At 38.2% G+C, this 14,115-nt stretch overlaps 1 protein-coding gene across 1 annotated transcript in view; it reads right to left on the minus strand.

Moving 5' to 3' along the window:
• Exoc4 (exocyst complex component 4) overlaps nucleotides 1–14,115 on the minus strand; it is a 782,534-nt gene that overhangs the window by 89,001 nt on the left and 679,418 nt on the right. The window lies entirely within an intron of this gene.

The raw sequence follows: 14,115 nt of genomic DNA on the forward strand, positions 1-14,115 counted from the left end.
TTTGAGTTAAGTTTTGTGCATAGTGAGAGATCGGGGTTTAATTTCATTTTGTTGCATATGGATTTCCAGTTTTCTAAGCACCATTTGTCGAAGAGGCTATCTTTTCTCCAATGCATGTTCTTGGCACCTTTGTCTAATATAAGATAATTGTAGTTTTGTGGGTTAGTCTCTGTGTCCTCTATTCTGTACCATTGGTCTACCAGTCTGTTTTGGTGCCAATCCATTCTGTTTTTGTTAAACATAAATATTGAGAATGTGGCAAGTCTTGGTCTCTGATCACCAATGATAAAAATATATATGAATATATACATATATTCACTAATCATAAGGATACATATTGTCTTTTTCAACTAATCTCTTTCTGTGGTCCTTGGCCTCCTGTGATATTTTCCCTCTGGCTAACCCCTATTATTGGCTCTTGACATTCATTCCATTCTCTCTCTCTCTCTCTCTTTTTTTTTTTTGTATCAGGGATTGAACCCAGGGGCATTCAACCATTGAGTCATGTCCCCAGGCCTTTTTTCATTTTTTATTTTGAGACTGAGACTTGCTACTTGCATGGGGCCTTGCTAATTTGCTGAGGCTGGCCTCGACCTTGCAATCTTCCTGCCTCAGCCCCCAGGTCACTGGGATTATAGGTATGCACCAACACACCAGGTTCCTTGTTTTCTGTGTACTAACAATCACAATGATTTTAGGGCTCATGGTCTAACTTTAGGCTGCATAATCTGCAGTTCCTAGAATTTCTTCTTTTACTGTTTTGAAAATAGAAATATTTGTGATAATCTGGTGTTTGGTCATCTTTTACAAAATCCACAACTTTTCGACTTCAGTAAATGTTCATAACATCTTCAGTTTTGATCCATTTGAGCTCTACTTTAAAGAAGCCAGGTGCCATCTGGTACTCTCCTCACAATTGTTACATACCACGACTTGTCCTGTCCTTTTATCTGGAGAATAGTTTCCTTCCTAAAGAAGAAAGAAACAAGCAGGAGAGTAGTTTGGCTTTCTACTAATGGCACACTCTCCACTTCTCTCATTGGCAGGTCTGTTCCACGTTCTTTCTGTGCCCAGCACCGCCACATTCTGCAGCAGCTGAGGACAACGAAATGACCACCAAGTCATTCTGAGCTTTAGTTTGCCTGACAGCACACCAAAGGCTCACCTTCATGTCGTGTGCCAGCTCTATGCTCATCTGTGATGGGTCCAAGAGTCCCCACACAGACTGTGTGGGGAAATCCAACTTGCTGTGAACTACTGATAAAGGATTGGCAAAAGTATCCATCACCTTAGGACGTGGAAATCGTGAGAACAGTGTACGGACTCATCATCAAACGTGAGGGACGCTGAGAATGGAAAGTACGACATGTGAGGAAGAGAAGGGGAAGTAGGGTAAACTCTAAAAGGAGATGTAATGAAAACGAATGGCTCTCAGATCAGGATCCCAACTCTATCACTGGTTAAGTATAGATATATTGCATAAGGTACAAATGGAAGGCCAGAAAGGTTCCGCACCTAGACCTTGACACCTTAGGAAGTCAAAGAGAAAGGGAACAAAATTTAAAAATGGACACAATAACCTCAAATTTTCCTGGGGCGCCCTGGATAGTGGTTTCAAGGAGGAGAGCAGGAATGCCCACTGAAGCTCTGAAAGTGATGCAAACTCATTTGAGATGAGGCTGTGATAAGCAGGCTTGACCACAGTCCCATCGGCTCAGTAAACACAAAGGACAGAGACAGTGCAGACTGCCACCGGTGATAAAGAGCCAGCTAGACACTCGATTAGTTTTTCATTTTGTGAATTAATGTCCTTCATGGAGTGTGTACACTAACCACTAATGAATTGTCTCTTTCCAACTGCCTGGGGTACTCCACACTGACTCTGCAAGAAGGCATACATTTCACATGGAAATGAGCACTTTTAAGGAAGCAATCAGTCCTTTAAAAGTGGTTTGTTTTCCATTAGTTCTTGCAAACATCCTGCCTTAAGAAAATCTGCCTCTTTATAAATTATCTAATTTATTTGATAAAGATCAAAGACAGCAGGCAAAACAAACCTTCATAAAAATCCATCCATCCATCTGTCCATCCGTCCGATGTAAGGATTCAGATATAGGCTAAGAACATTTTTAAAAACCCAACAACTCTGAAGTCCTATTAGTTTTCCATGACAATATAGAGAAATCAATGTCTCCCTGGTTGAGTCTTAAACATTAACCCTGACGATTAAGTTTTTCTCCGTTTGCCAAGGTCCTTAGACTTCTCTACTCCTGCAGAATTAAGACAGTCATGCCTGGGCCTCAGATACTTCATTTCCTGAGGTTAGGACCTCTGTGTCTTACAAAGAACTGCAGTTAAGACTGAGGTTTTCTTCTCAGCCTCTTCTCAGCTTCTCTGTGGGTTCTTCATTTGGAAGACACTTCTTAAAGTTGCAGAAGTAATCTGGGAATCATTTTAAAGTCTAAGGAGAACTTAGTAGAGGAAAAAAAGGAAGGCGGATCTGGAGAAGGTGGTTCAGAAATTGGAGTCTCCTGGTGGTAGTCGTTTTCTCTACCAGATAGAAAACTGTTTAAAAACCTGAGAGAAAAATATGGTTGGCCCTTCAACTTAACTGGCTTTCCTTTTTCTTTTTCTTTTTTTTTTTTTAGTATAAAAAGGTATGGCATAAAGAACTAGATGAAGAGCCAGGAGGTCTGAATTCTATGACTGGTTCTTTTCCTGATTTTTCTAAGAAGGTTTGGGATTTATTTTTCTCCCCAAAGAATTATACGCTGCCTATTTTCCTAAGAACTTGAAGTTCTTTCTCATATATTACCTCTTATTAGTCTTTCAGATTTTAATTAAAAAGATTTCACAAGGGCATACATACATAATAAAAACATTCTCATAAAATATATAAGAAAAGTTCCCATTTCTATACTTAACATTCTTAATATTCATCCTCTCAAGATAAACTACCCCTTTCTTCTTCACGCCACAACCTTCAGTATTTCCTAGGTAACTGTGTTAAAAATAAAACAAGAATTTCTACATTGATTTAACTCATGTCTTATGTAGATAATGGCCCCTTAGGTGACAAGCCCCAAAGTGGCCAGGGCCATGTGTCCGTGGTTCACCCTGAAGTCCCCGAGCCTAACACTGTCCTTGGCATAGAGCAGGCTGAACAGGAAGAATGAAGGAATACTATCCTTTCTTGCTCTGTGCCAATTTAATCTTCCTCTCTCCTGTCATGGGACTTCTCATCTCTTTCCTTTTTGACACTTTAATATCATGGATTACACTGCACCAATTTAAATATAAAATCAGTCTTTTCCCCAAACGCTTGGCCCTACAGTTGTCCCGTGGCTCTGGGGCCCTCCACGTCAAGTGCTATGTCACTTTCCTCTCAGTCCTGGCCTCACATGTCAGAAGCACCCCTGTGGGCTGGCACTCCTTTTGCCCTGTGCTGTCTCCCATCTATGGAGAAGTTCCTAAGAGTTCAGAATTCCTGTGTGCCACCGGGGAATGTGTTTTCTAGTTTATATCACAATGGTACTTAAGTGAGGCTGCTGGTTGGGTTGCTGGTCAATTGGTGTTTATTAAATACATGTAGACTCTACAAGGACAAAAGCATTCATTTTTAAAAAAATGTCTGAGTGGTTCAAAGTTATGAGCACTTTATATGGGTATCTCCCTTCTCCCAAGCCAAAACAGAAATAGGAGCCCCACAACCACCTTCTGTAGTATCTGATCTGGGGGATGAGAAGCAGCACCACTGCAAGTGGGAATTTAGCTGAGGCCACTTGGCCAAACGAAGAGCCATGGAAGGGAGCCCCAGGCTGCAGTGTGCCCTCTGGGATCGACTCTCTGTTTTCCTGATGCCTGCCACCCTCATATCTCAAAGGCATTTCTACATGTACAGCATGTGAAAACATATTGAGATCCTCTTCAGATCACAATACATCTGTTCTAAGAGGCTGAATGAGAGATGCCAGGGGAACATTAACTCAGAATTTCCTAACTTGAGTGCAATTAAAATCTCAGCCACAGTGTGGAATTAATGTAGCCCTTTGCATGTTAAATACATATTATAATTAAATGACACCCATCTGTAGAATATGAGACTGCATTTTTATTGAGAATTTCAAATGATATAATCTGTTCCTATGAAGCGTAAATGGCTTGGTTCATGTTTCCAAAAACCTCAAAAGAATTATACAGACCTGGCATACCCGCACATGGTGACACTCAATTTTGCTTAAATTTAAATCTGTTTAACTTGCGTGATAAGTGATGTTTGTATGATATGATCGAGACTGTGTATGAGAGTGACAGAAAACAGGAGCACAGCCTTTTAAACGTCTTGGGTTGTGTCTCCACGGAGGATGTCAGAGGGAACCAGAGGGTCAAGGCAACACATCTCGCCCTGACTAGAGCCAAGTAGTGACAGCAATCCACTTTGAACAAATTTAACCTAAGGAGACTGTCATTTAAGGTAAAGGTATGTTAATGAGCCCAGCTAACAAAATACAGACACGACAGTCACTTGGGATTTGCACAATTTCTTTTTATAGAAAGATTTCAGGTATGTACAAAATTCCTCGGGAAAACTGAACCACACTAACAAAACGGAGAGAGCAAACGCATCATTTGGTATTTAGGGCTGTTATTTACAATCTTTGCTCAATGTGGCATTTCCACGTTAACTATGTGCTTCAAGCAGATAAACAGCAGTTTTAAATCCTGCCTTTGCCACTTTCAGCCTCAATTTCCTCCTCTGAGAAATGAAGGCACTCACCTCCTGCTTCATAGGTTGCAGTAAGGACTACACAAGATGTCACACTAGAGTGCACAGACCAGAGCCTGCCTTCTGCTTTGTTGGTGTTCAATAAATGCCAGCTACTGTTGCAACTGAAAGAGTCTTGGCTGGGAGGCACGTGGTTCTAGGTTTCAGTTCTGGGGATTAGAGTGAGGGCATTTTTGGAGCAGCGCAGCCACCATTTTGCCTAATATGCTTACCCTGACAGGGTTGTGGAAATTAGAGAAGATATTGTAAAACCCTCTGTGTAGTGTCTTGGGCATAATAAATTCTCAATAAATAGCAGTGCTCATCATTGGAGCTGACTAGTGGCTAAGACCTATGAAACTTGGAAGATCTTGTCATTTTGTAGCTAAATGATTTGCTCATAATTTTATGTTTTCATCCAAAGGAGGTAAAGTCCAAGTCCTGACTGTGTAACTGTAACATTTGTCTACTACGAATAGACAGAATATTATAACAAAATTATATTTGGCTCTCTGGTTGAACTGTTGATAGTAATTTAAGGCAAGTTAAATCTCTTAACAGGATTATTATATCTCTGGGGAAACTGTTTTAAAAAACCCTATCAAATAATTTACATAAAATAGCCACACAATAGCAAATTGTGTATGCTATTACTTACGTGGAGTATAATGATATGTCTCTAAATATTAAACATATTTGCATTTTTTCCCAATTTTTCACATGTGTATTTATACAGATAGGTTTAAAATCTTTTACTATACCTGAAAAAAAAAAAAAAAAAAACCCGGAGTCAAAATCTTAGGGTCCTCCCTCCCGTATCTCTTGGAAGTACTTAATACTATTAGCAGGACCAGGTCCATCTATTCTGGTAGACATGCTACAGAATGGAAGAACATGCTATTGGTTTTAGTTATCTAACCAGTAAACATCTTGGCCAAGAATGTGTGTCCATGACAAAGACAGAATATAGCAGAATCCATGTGGGGTCTACCAGACAGTAGCTTTTATCCTCTCACACAAATCCAAGCAAATAAATTATTCTGGTTAGATTTGGGTTTGGTGGTCAGTACTAGGAATGGGGTCTGGTTATATAGTCACTCCCATTAAATTTCACAGGAAAAACTATGAAAGTCCATATTCCAACAGGTATTTGAAAGGTCTGTTTTTCTCTAGTTTTAGATCTCAGGAGGACTGACTGGAACTTTGTGGACAACAATCTCTTCCTTGATTGGGCCCATCGGTATATTTTCACGTAGTAGGTATTAAAAGAACTGATCACAAACTTAAAAAGTGAAGATTAGAGAGGACTATTACACTAAAATAACTTTTAAAAATATTTTTAGTTAGAGATGGACACAATGCCTTTATTTTATTTATTTATTTTTATGTGGTGCTGAGGATCAAACCCAGAGCCTCATATTTGCTAGGCAAGTGCTTTACCACTGAGCCACAACCCCAGCCTTTGAAATCACTTTTTAGTTCACTCTTTACTTTATTCAAATCTAGATACTCATATAAATTAGAATCAAGTAGATTTCATAAGTTTTTTGTTTTTTGCTAGAAAAGCACTTTCCAGTTGAATTCATTGGTTCTTCCCCTGCATAGAACTTGACTATCATAGTAATGGATGTCGTTGCCTTCCCACTATGAAGAATAAGGATTTCATTCCCCTTGACATGCTGTGTCCATTACCCTCTCACGACAGAGTCCTCCTAACTTTGGTTACATCAACATCTTGTGTTTGCGTGGTTGTGGCTGGGTAAATGCCATCAACATCTAAAGAATGTTGTGTCCAATAATTTTTCTCCTCACAACATGTCTGTTTTCTCTGGCGTTTCTAGCAGTCATATTAGTTGTTTGCTTCGTTTCCTAAGTACTGAGGGATCCTCCAACCTAGACTTCTTCCCAAGTTGAACAATTCTCCTTCCAGTACATCTGAACAATCTGGATATTCTTTACTTGGGGGGTGGTGGTGGGGAGATGCGGTGGGTAACGGGATTGAAGTCAGGGACCCTGGACCACTGAGCCACATCCCAGCCTTATTTAGAGACAGGGTCTAACTGAATTGCTTAGTGCCTTGCTTTTGCTGAGGCTGGCTTTGAACTTGAGCTCTTATCCTCAGTGTTTTCCTGAGCTCTCCTGAGATCTGAGGTCCTCCTCCTGGGCTAGTTCCTCTGTAAGCCTGTGGCAGAGCTGGTATCCTGGCATCTCCTGTCCTCATCCCAGGGAGTTTTCTAGAATTCTCATTTCTTATAGCCTGTGTCTTCCTATCTTTATATAGTCTCCTTCAGTTTGGCAGATTGTGGGGAAGACTGTATAGAGAGTAAATTTTTTGAGACCTCAGATCTGAAAATGTGTGTATTCTCCCTCTCCCACTGAGTTAGTGGTATGCTTAGATATATAACCCAGGCTTGGAAGCAATTATTCCTACAATCCTAAAGGATTTTCTGTTGTTGGCTAGGTTTCTGTATTAGTTTTGACAAGTCACTTTATTTCTTTTGGCTCTTTTCTAGAAAAACTTACCTTTTTTTAAGTTAAAAAAAAAAACAGTTGTAGAAATTTCTCTTTATCCTAAAGGATTATATTTTGTGATACCTATATTGGTGAGACTGTCCACTCAATTTGGAATATTTTGAATATCCTTTCAATTTAAAAATTCATGTTTCCCATTTAGGAAGTTTTCTTACATTTTGAATGAATCTCGCTCCTTTATTTTCTCTTTGTGGTCCTATTACTCAGTTGTTCAACATCCTGGAGTGTTCCACAAGGTGCAGCAGCTTTTTCTTCTTCTTTTCCTCCTCCTCCCCCTTCCCCTCCTCCTCTTTCTTCTTCTTCTTTTTTTCTTTTTAGATATTTCTTCAACTCTATCTTCTAACCTTACTTCTGAGATTTTTATTTTGCTTTCTTTTTATTTCTAAGGTTTCTTGTATTCCGCATGTGTTCCCTTCATACAGCATGCTCTTCTTGTTTCATGGATACAATACGTTATTTATTCTAGGGATATTAATTACAATTTTTCTCAAAAAAATTTTTCTTTCTTGATAATCCCTACCTCCTCTAAGGCACACTTCCGTTTGCTGTGGTCTCTGTGCCTCATAGTAAGAGGGTTCTGTAAATATCTACTGTCTTTGGCTGCCTGTTCATATTTAAGAGGGGCTAAGTAGTTTTGTGTCTGGGGAGGGGTGGATAGATTCTAGTCATCCTTGTAGATGATCTGACTGACCTCTTTTATTAGGGAACTACTGATGTTAAGGTCTTTGTTCCCCCTTCTCTGGGGGCTGACCAGATTCTTCTAGTCTTTTGCCTGAACACATATACCTAGATACTAGCCAATGGGGGAAAGAGGGGAGGTCTTAATAGTCGCACAAACAGTGGTTAATTCTGGTATGGAGGCCCCCACACTCAGTCATGACTTATGTCCTCCAGTCCAGGGAATCTCTCTCTTCCCAGTCAGTTGTTATGGTTTGGATATCAGGTGTCCCCTGGAGCTCCTTATTAATGCAGGAATGCCTGGAGTGAAATGATTGAGGTGTGAGAGCTGTACCCTGATCAGGTCATCTTGGTTTTCAACCTTTCATGACTGGGTTACTGCAGGCAGTTGGGGTGTGGCTGAAAGAGGCAGGTCACTGGGAGTGTGCCCTGGAAAGTTTCATCTTTCCTACAGTCCCCTCCCGTTCCTTTCACACTCTTTGCTTCCCAGATACCATGTCCTGACAGGTTTCTCTACCATGCCCTTCCGCCACCATGTGCTGCCTCACCTTGGGCCCAGAGCAATGGATTCAGCCAACCATGGACTGAACTTCTGAACAGTGAGCCAAAATAAACTTTCCCTCCTCTAAGTTGTTCTTCTTGGATACTTGGGTCATAGTGATGCAAAGCTGACTAATAGGCCAGTTTTATTATTTATTGTTCTACTTATTCATTTATGTTTTATTTGTTGTTTTTATATAATCATGACAGTAGGGTGTATTTTGACATATTATACATACAAAAAGAGTGGCACATTCCAATTTGATCCTGTTCTTGTGGTTGTATATGATATGGAGTTACACTGGTGGTGTATTCATATATGAACAGAGTAAAGTTATGTCCAATTCATTCTACTGACTTTCCTATTCCCATCCCCCTTCCTTCCCTTCAATCTCCTTTGTCTAATCCAATGAATTTCTATTCCTTCACTCCCTAGCCTCCTTTGTTATGGGTTAGCATCCACATGCCAGATAGAACTGTCTTATTTCACTTAGCATGATATTCTCCAGTTCCATCCATTTACTGGCAAATGCCATATTTCATTATGGCTGAGTAATATTCTATTGTGTATATATACCATATTTTCTTTATCATCTGTTGAAGTGTAACTAGGTTGGTTTCATAGCTTGTCTATTGTGAAGTGAGCTGCTATAAACATTGATGTGGCTGCATCACTGTAGTATGCTTATTTTAGTCCTTTGGGTATAAGTGGAGGAGGGGGATAACTGGGTCAAATAGTGGATCCATTCCAAGTTTTCTAAGGAATCTCCATATTGCTTTCCAGAGTGGTTGTAACAATTTGCAGTCCCACAGCAATGCATGAGTAAATGTTTTCTCCACATCCTCAAGAGCATTTATTGTTACTTGCATTCTTGATAATTGCTATTCTGACTAGGGTGAGATAGAATCTCAGTGTAGTTTTAATTTGCATTTCCCTAATTGCTATTGATATTGAACTTTTTTTTTCATATATTTTTTGGCCATTTATATTTCTTCTTCTGTGAAGTGTCTGTTCAGTTCCCTTGTCCATTTATTGATTGGGTTATTTATTTTTTGGTGTTAAATTTTTTGAGTTCTTTGTATATCCTGGAGATTAATGCTCTACCTGAGGTGCAGGCTGTAAAGATTTTCTCCCATCATGTAGCCTCTCTGCTCACGTACTTGATTGTTTCCTTTGCTGTGAAGAAGGTTTTTAGTTTGATGCCATCCTATTTATTGATTCTTGATTTTGCTTCTTCTGCTTTAGGAATCTTACTGAGAAAGTCCGTTCTTAAGCCAACATGATGGATAATTTGGCCTACTTTTTATTCTAGTAGGTGCAGGGCCTCTGGTCCAATAGACCAGTTTTAGATACTAAACATTTAGTACTCTATGGTTTTGACAGAAACAGTGGCATCTGGGTAAAACGGGGGAGAAATTCTGAGGTTGCATATCCCTTAAACAGATTTTCAACAAGTCTTTCTGTTTTTAGCCTCATCAGCACTTACTCCTTCTTCCAATGGTAATTAGCTATGCCAATTCCCTAACTTTTGGGTAAAAAAAAGAACTTTAGGAACATAATATATATATTACTCAGTGAGTGAGTATTTGTGCCCAATAGGTACTAAACGACAAATCTGTATAAAAAGAAAAGACAAGTCAAAGAAAGTCAGAACATTTTCAGTAAATAAAATGTAACTTTAGGAATGGATAAAATATGCATACAATTAAATATATTGCTTTAAAGAAGGAATTAAATTACTCCTGTATTATGGAAATTCAAAGGTAATCATACCATTTAAACCTAGGAGAAATTCATAACAGAGAAAAACGTATGACCAGAAAAGAACCTTCTTCCTGTACTACAATTGTTACTATTGGTTGGGAAATATGAGGAGGAAGAAAAGAAAGAATCATGGCTACAAAATAAGAAAATAAGAAAAAGGGTTGGCCACATCAAAGTTTACAGCAGCACAATTCACAATAACTACACTGTGGAACCAACCTAGATGCCCTTCAGTAGATGATGGATAAAGAAAATGTGCTATATATACACAATGGAATACTATTCAGCATTAAAAGAGAATAAAATCATGGCATCTGCAGATAAACAGATGGAGCTGGAGAATATAATGCTAAGTGAAATTAGCCAATCCCCCCAAACCACATGCCAAATGATTTCTCTGATTTAAGGATGGTGATTCATACATAATATGCTGCAGGCTTGGGGGAAGATGGGAGGATCAAATGAATCTAGATAGGGCAAAGGGGAAAAGGGGAGGGAGGGGCAGGGAGGGGCAGGGAGCAGGCATAGGGGCGGAATGTGATGGTCTTCATTACCCTAAGTACATGTATGAAGACACGAAGGATGTGACTCTACTTTGTGTACAACCAGAAATATAAAAATTTGTGCTCTATATGTGTAATATGAATTGTAATGCATTCTGTTGTTATATAAAACAAATTAAAATTTAAAAAAATTACCAAAAAGGGTTGGTTCATTTAATTTAGCAGCCAATTCTGAAAATGTGAGCAAAGTAGTAGATAACAGGCTCTCACTGGAAGCATTTTTTGTTAAGTCAGTTCAATTTAATAAAACATTTACTCAGTACCTGCTATGTTCAAGAAATTATACCACGAACAGGATTTATTATTGACACTGACAAAGCATATTGGCTCTGTTAACATCCAGATCAACAGGAATAATTCCTATTGTATCACTGGGCCCCATGCAGCACATCAGGGTGTGGGTACTGTTGGTTTACAGTCTAAGTCAACATGAAGTACTGGTGAGGAAAAGGAATCTTAGTGCTAACTGATCTGACAGCAGCAGTGGGGTTGTCAAGTAATTCACATGTCTACTTCTAGGAGGAAAGCAGAAAATTAAATAAATTGCAACATGGGTAATTGACCCCTAATGAATTCAAGCTGAATGGCTATTTCACTATTCTTGTTTCCTAGCCTTTCGAGTATATTACTAGAATGTACTTCTCAGCTATTCAGATGTTTCAAATAGTTCTGCTGAAGCTAATAAAAACCTCTGGTAGTACTGTCTCATGATGTAGGTAAAATCTTAAGGAATGATCCCTAGTAAAGGGCTTGTATACACAGAAATTTTATATATTATGAATAATTTATTATCTAAATAGAGGACCCAGAAACTACCTCATTAACATTTTGAATTTTGATTTCCTAAAGGCCAAAGTGGCTTGAATTTCTTGGACCCTTATAAGAAAAGTCCTAACTTTGTCTAATTTAAGCTTTTCCATCAGGAATTTATTAAAGACTAAAGACTCTACTTATTCAAAAGTTATGGTAGATTTTGAAAATAATGCATATTTATTTATTTATTCACTTACCTTTTATATATAAAATCAGTGCATATTTATTTTAAAAATTCAGTATATATAACATTATTGGCCTGTCAGTTCTTAGTACACCTTACTAGGTCTATTAAGGGTCACTCATATGTTGAACAGTATATAATTATTCTGTCTACCTAAAATAAAACTATTTATGAGAGGCCTAAATGAAAAAATCTCTATGAGCAATCCTTCTAATGAGACATGTTAATAAATTAATCTCTAATGAAGAAAGGAAGAAAAGATTTGACTTTAGGGAAATACACTTGCATTGAAAACTTAATTCAGTTAATTCTAAGCCATGAATATAAAGACCATTTTGAGTATGACATTGAGGAATACTAAAAAGACGTATCGTTTTAATTGTGCATTTTAGTCTCTCTCTGTAGTCTTTACACTAAGAAAATCAAGAGTACTATGAGTTCAAAAATATAATAATGTTTTTTTAAATCTAAGGAAATGCACAGAAAACATGTTTTTTGTATAGGCCCAACTGATTAATTAAAAATAAGTAATATCTTTTTCTGGTATTATTTCCTCATAATTAAATATGGTAACATTTCTTGCTGTTTTCCCTTTAGGAAGTAGAGTCTTTTCTCTGCCTCTTGAATCTCCACCGGCCTTCTGACTTATTTTGGCTCACAGGATGTGATTGAGGTCATGTTAGATAGGTTCCAGAACCTAGGATTGAGTATTATAGCACCCACCTTTTTGGAACTGCCAGAGACTTCTGTGCATGGGAGAAGCCCAGGTTGAAAGACCTCATGAGGGGAGGGGCCCTGCTAACCCAGATGAGGTAGCTCTCAGCTGAGGTGCTAGCCTAGCCCAGCTGTTCAGGGAGCTCTGGCAAGGAAAGGTGCCCAGTCACATCACTGAATTGTGAGAAACACTTGGGTGGTTTGTTTTATAGTAACAGATAACTGAAAGACTAAGTTTCTGTACACTCCAGCAACACCTTTTTTTTTTGACCATGGCAGTTTCATTTTGCAATGACTGAAATAGACCTGAGAGCTTCCATAAGGGAAAACTGTTGTTAATCTCTGTTTTTCCATCAAAATACCCTTTCCTATTTGAGTCACTTCTATCCTTTACCACTTACTTTATGTGGGAAAAAACCTGGAAGCTGCTAAAGTTCTAATTATGTCATATTTTCAGAGACAATTCACAGTGCTCATTTAATAAAAATAAAAACCAAAAGAATGCAAAACAATAATGGTAATGCTGTCCCTGTGGTCCCATAACAGCTCCATCTGAAGACAATACTGTCTAGGTATTGATGATCTCAGAATTCCTTTGATTACAACAGCAAAACATTGTTGAGCCCAGACCATCAGTATATGTACATTTAGTTATTTATCAATTCTACAATTTATTTTGTTACTATATATACACTTTACATAACCAGCAAAGAAATCAATAACAGATAAGCTAAGATGGAATAAACAATGTTTTTAAATGTCTTCCTTATCATGATTGCTTCAAACTGATGCCAGTGAATATCTTGAAGTACGTACACACCTAGGGCAAGGTTTGTGTTCATGATTTCAGATATAAATCCATATTCCAAATAATACTCTTGACAATTTCAACTTCTTTTTGCCAGTTTCCAGTTATCTGATTAGACTGTAATTACTCCTTAGATATATTATAATGCAACTGATGAAGAGCCTTCCAGCAGAAAGAGTGATATCAATTCTGCCATTTTATTGTTGCTCACTCTTGTTTTTATCTTTAAGGCTTGTTTTTTAAATTTTCTTTATTTTTTGCAGTACTAGAGGTTGAACCCAGGGCCTGGTGCATTGGTGCATGGCAGCAAGCACTCTGCCACTGAGCTAATCCCCAGTCCCCTTGCTTATATATTTAATCCTTGGTTTCCCTTTTAAGCCATTAATCCATTTTGTGAAGGTGAGTTTAGTTAAAAACTAGAAAGTATAATCCATAAATCCATTTCACCAGTCACTCTGTACAAAATGTTGAAAATGAAAAAAATGGCAGAGATGTCAAAGTTAGCCTTCTTTGTTGTGTAATCTTTAGAATTCCCTTCCAGATGCCACCTACACAGTATCTGACATATAGCCCAAATGAGTGGCTCCATGTCATTTCTTACAGTAAATAAACGTCAGTACGTTGTTTATGATTTTTTTAGATTTCAAAATATAAATAGAAGAACTAATGTTTTCTTATGCTCCAATGTATTACAGACTCCTGGGGTGGGGGGAGGGTGCATATAGTCCCCATTGAAAACAACATATCTAAAGA

The sequence above is a fragment of the Marmota monax genome, unplaced genomic scaffold, assembly GCF_021218885.2.
Source record: "Marmota monax isolate L192 unplaced genomic scaffold, Marmota_monax_Labrador192_F-V1.1 WCK01_AAM20220418_F8-fsc00131, whole genome shotgun sequence".
Lineage (NCBI taxonomy): Eukaryota > Metazoa > Chordata > Mammalia > Rodentia > Sciuridae > Marmota > Marmota monax.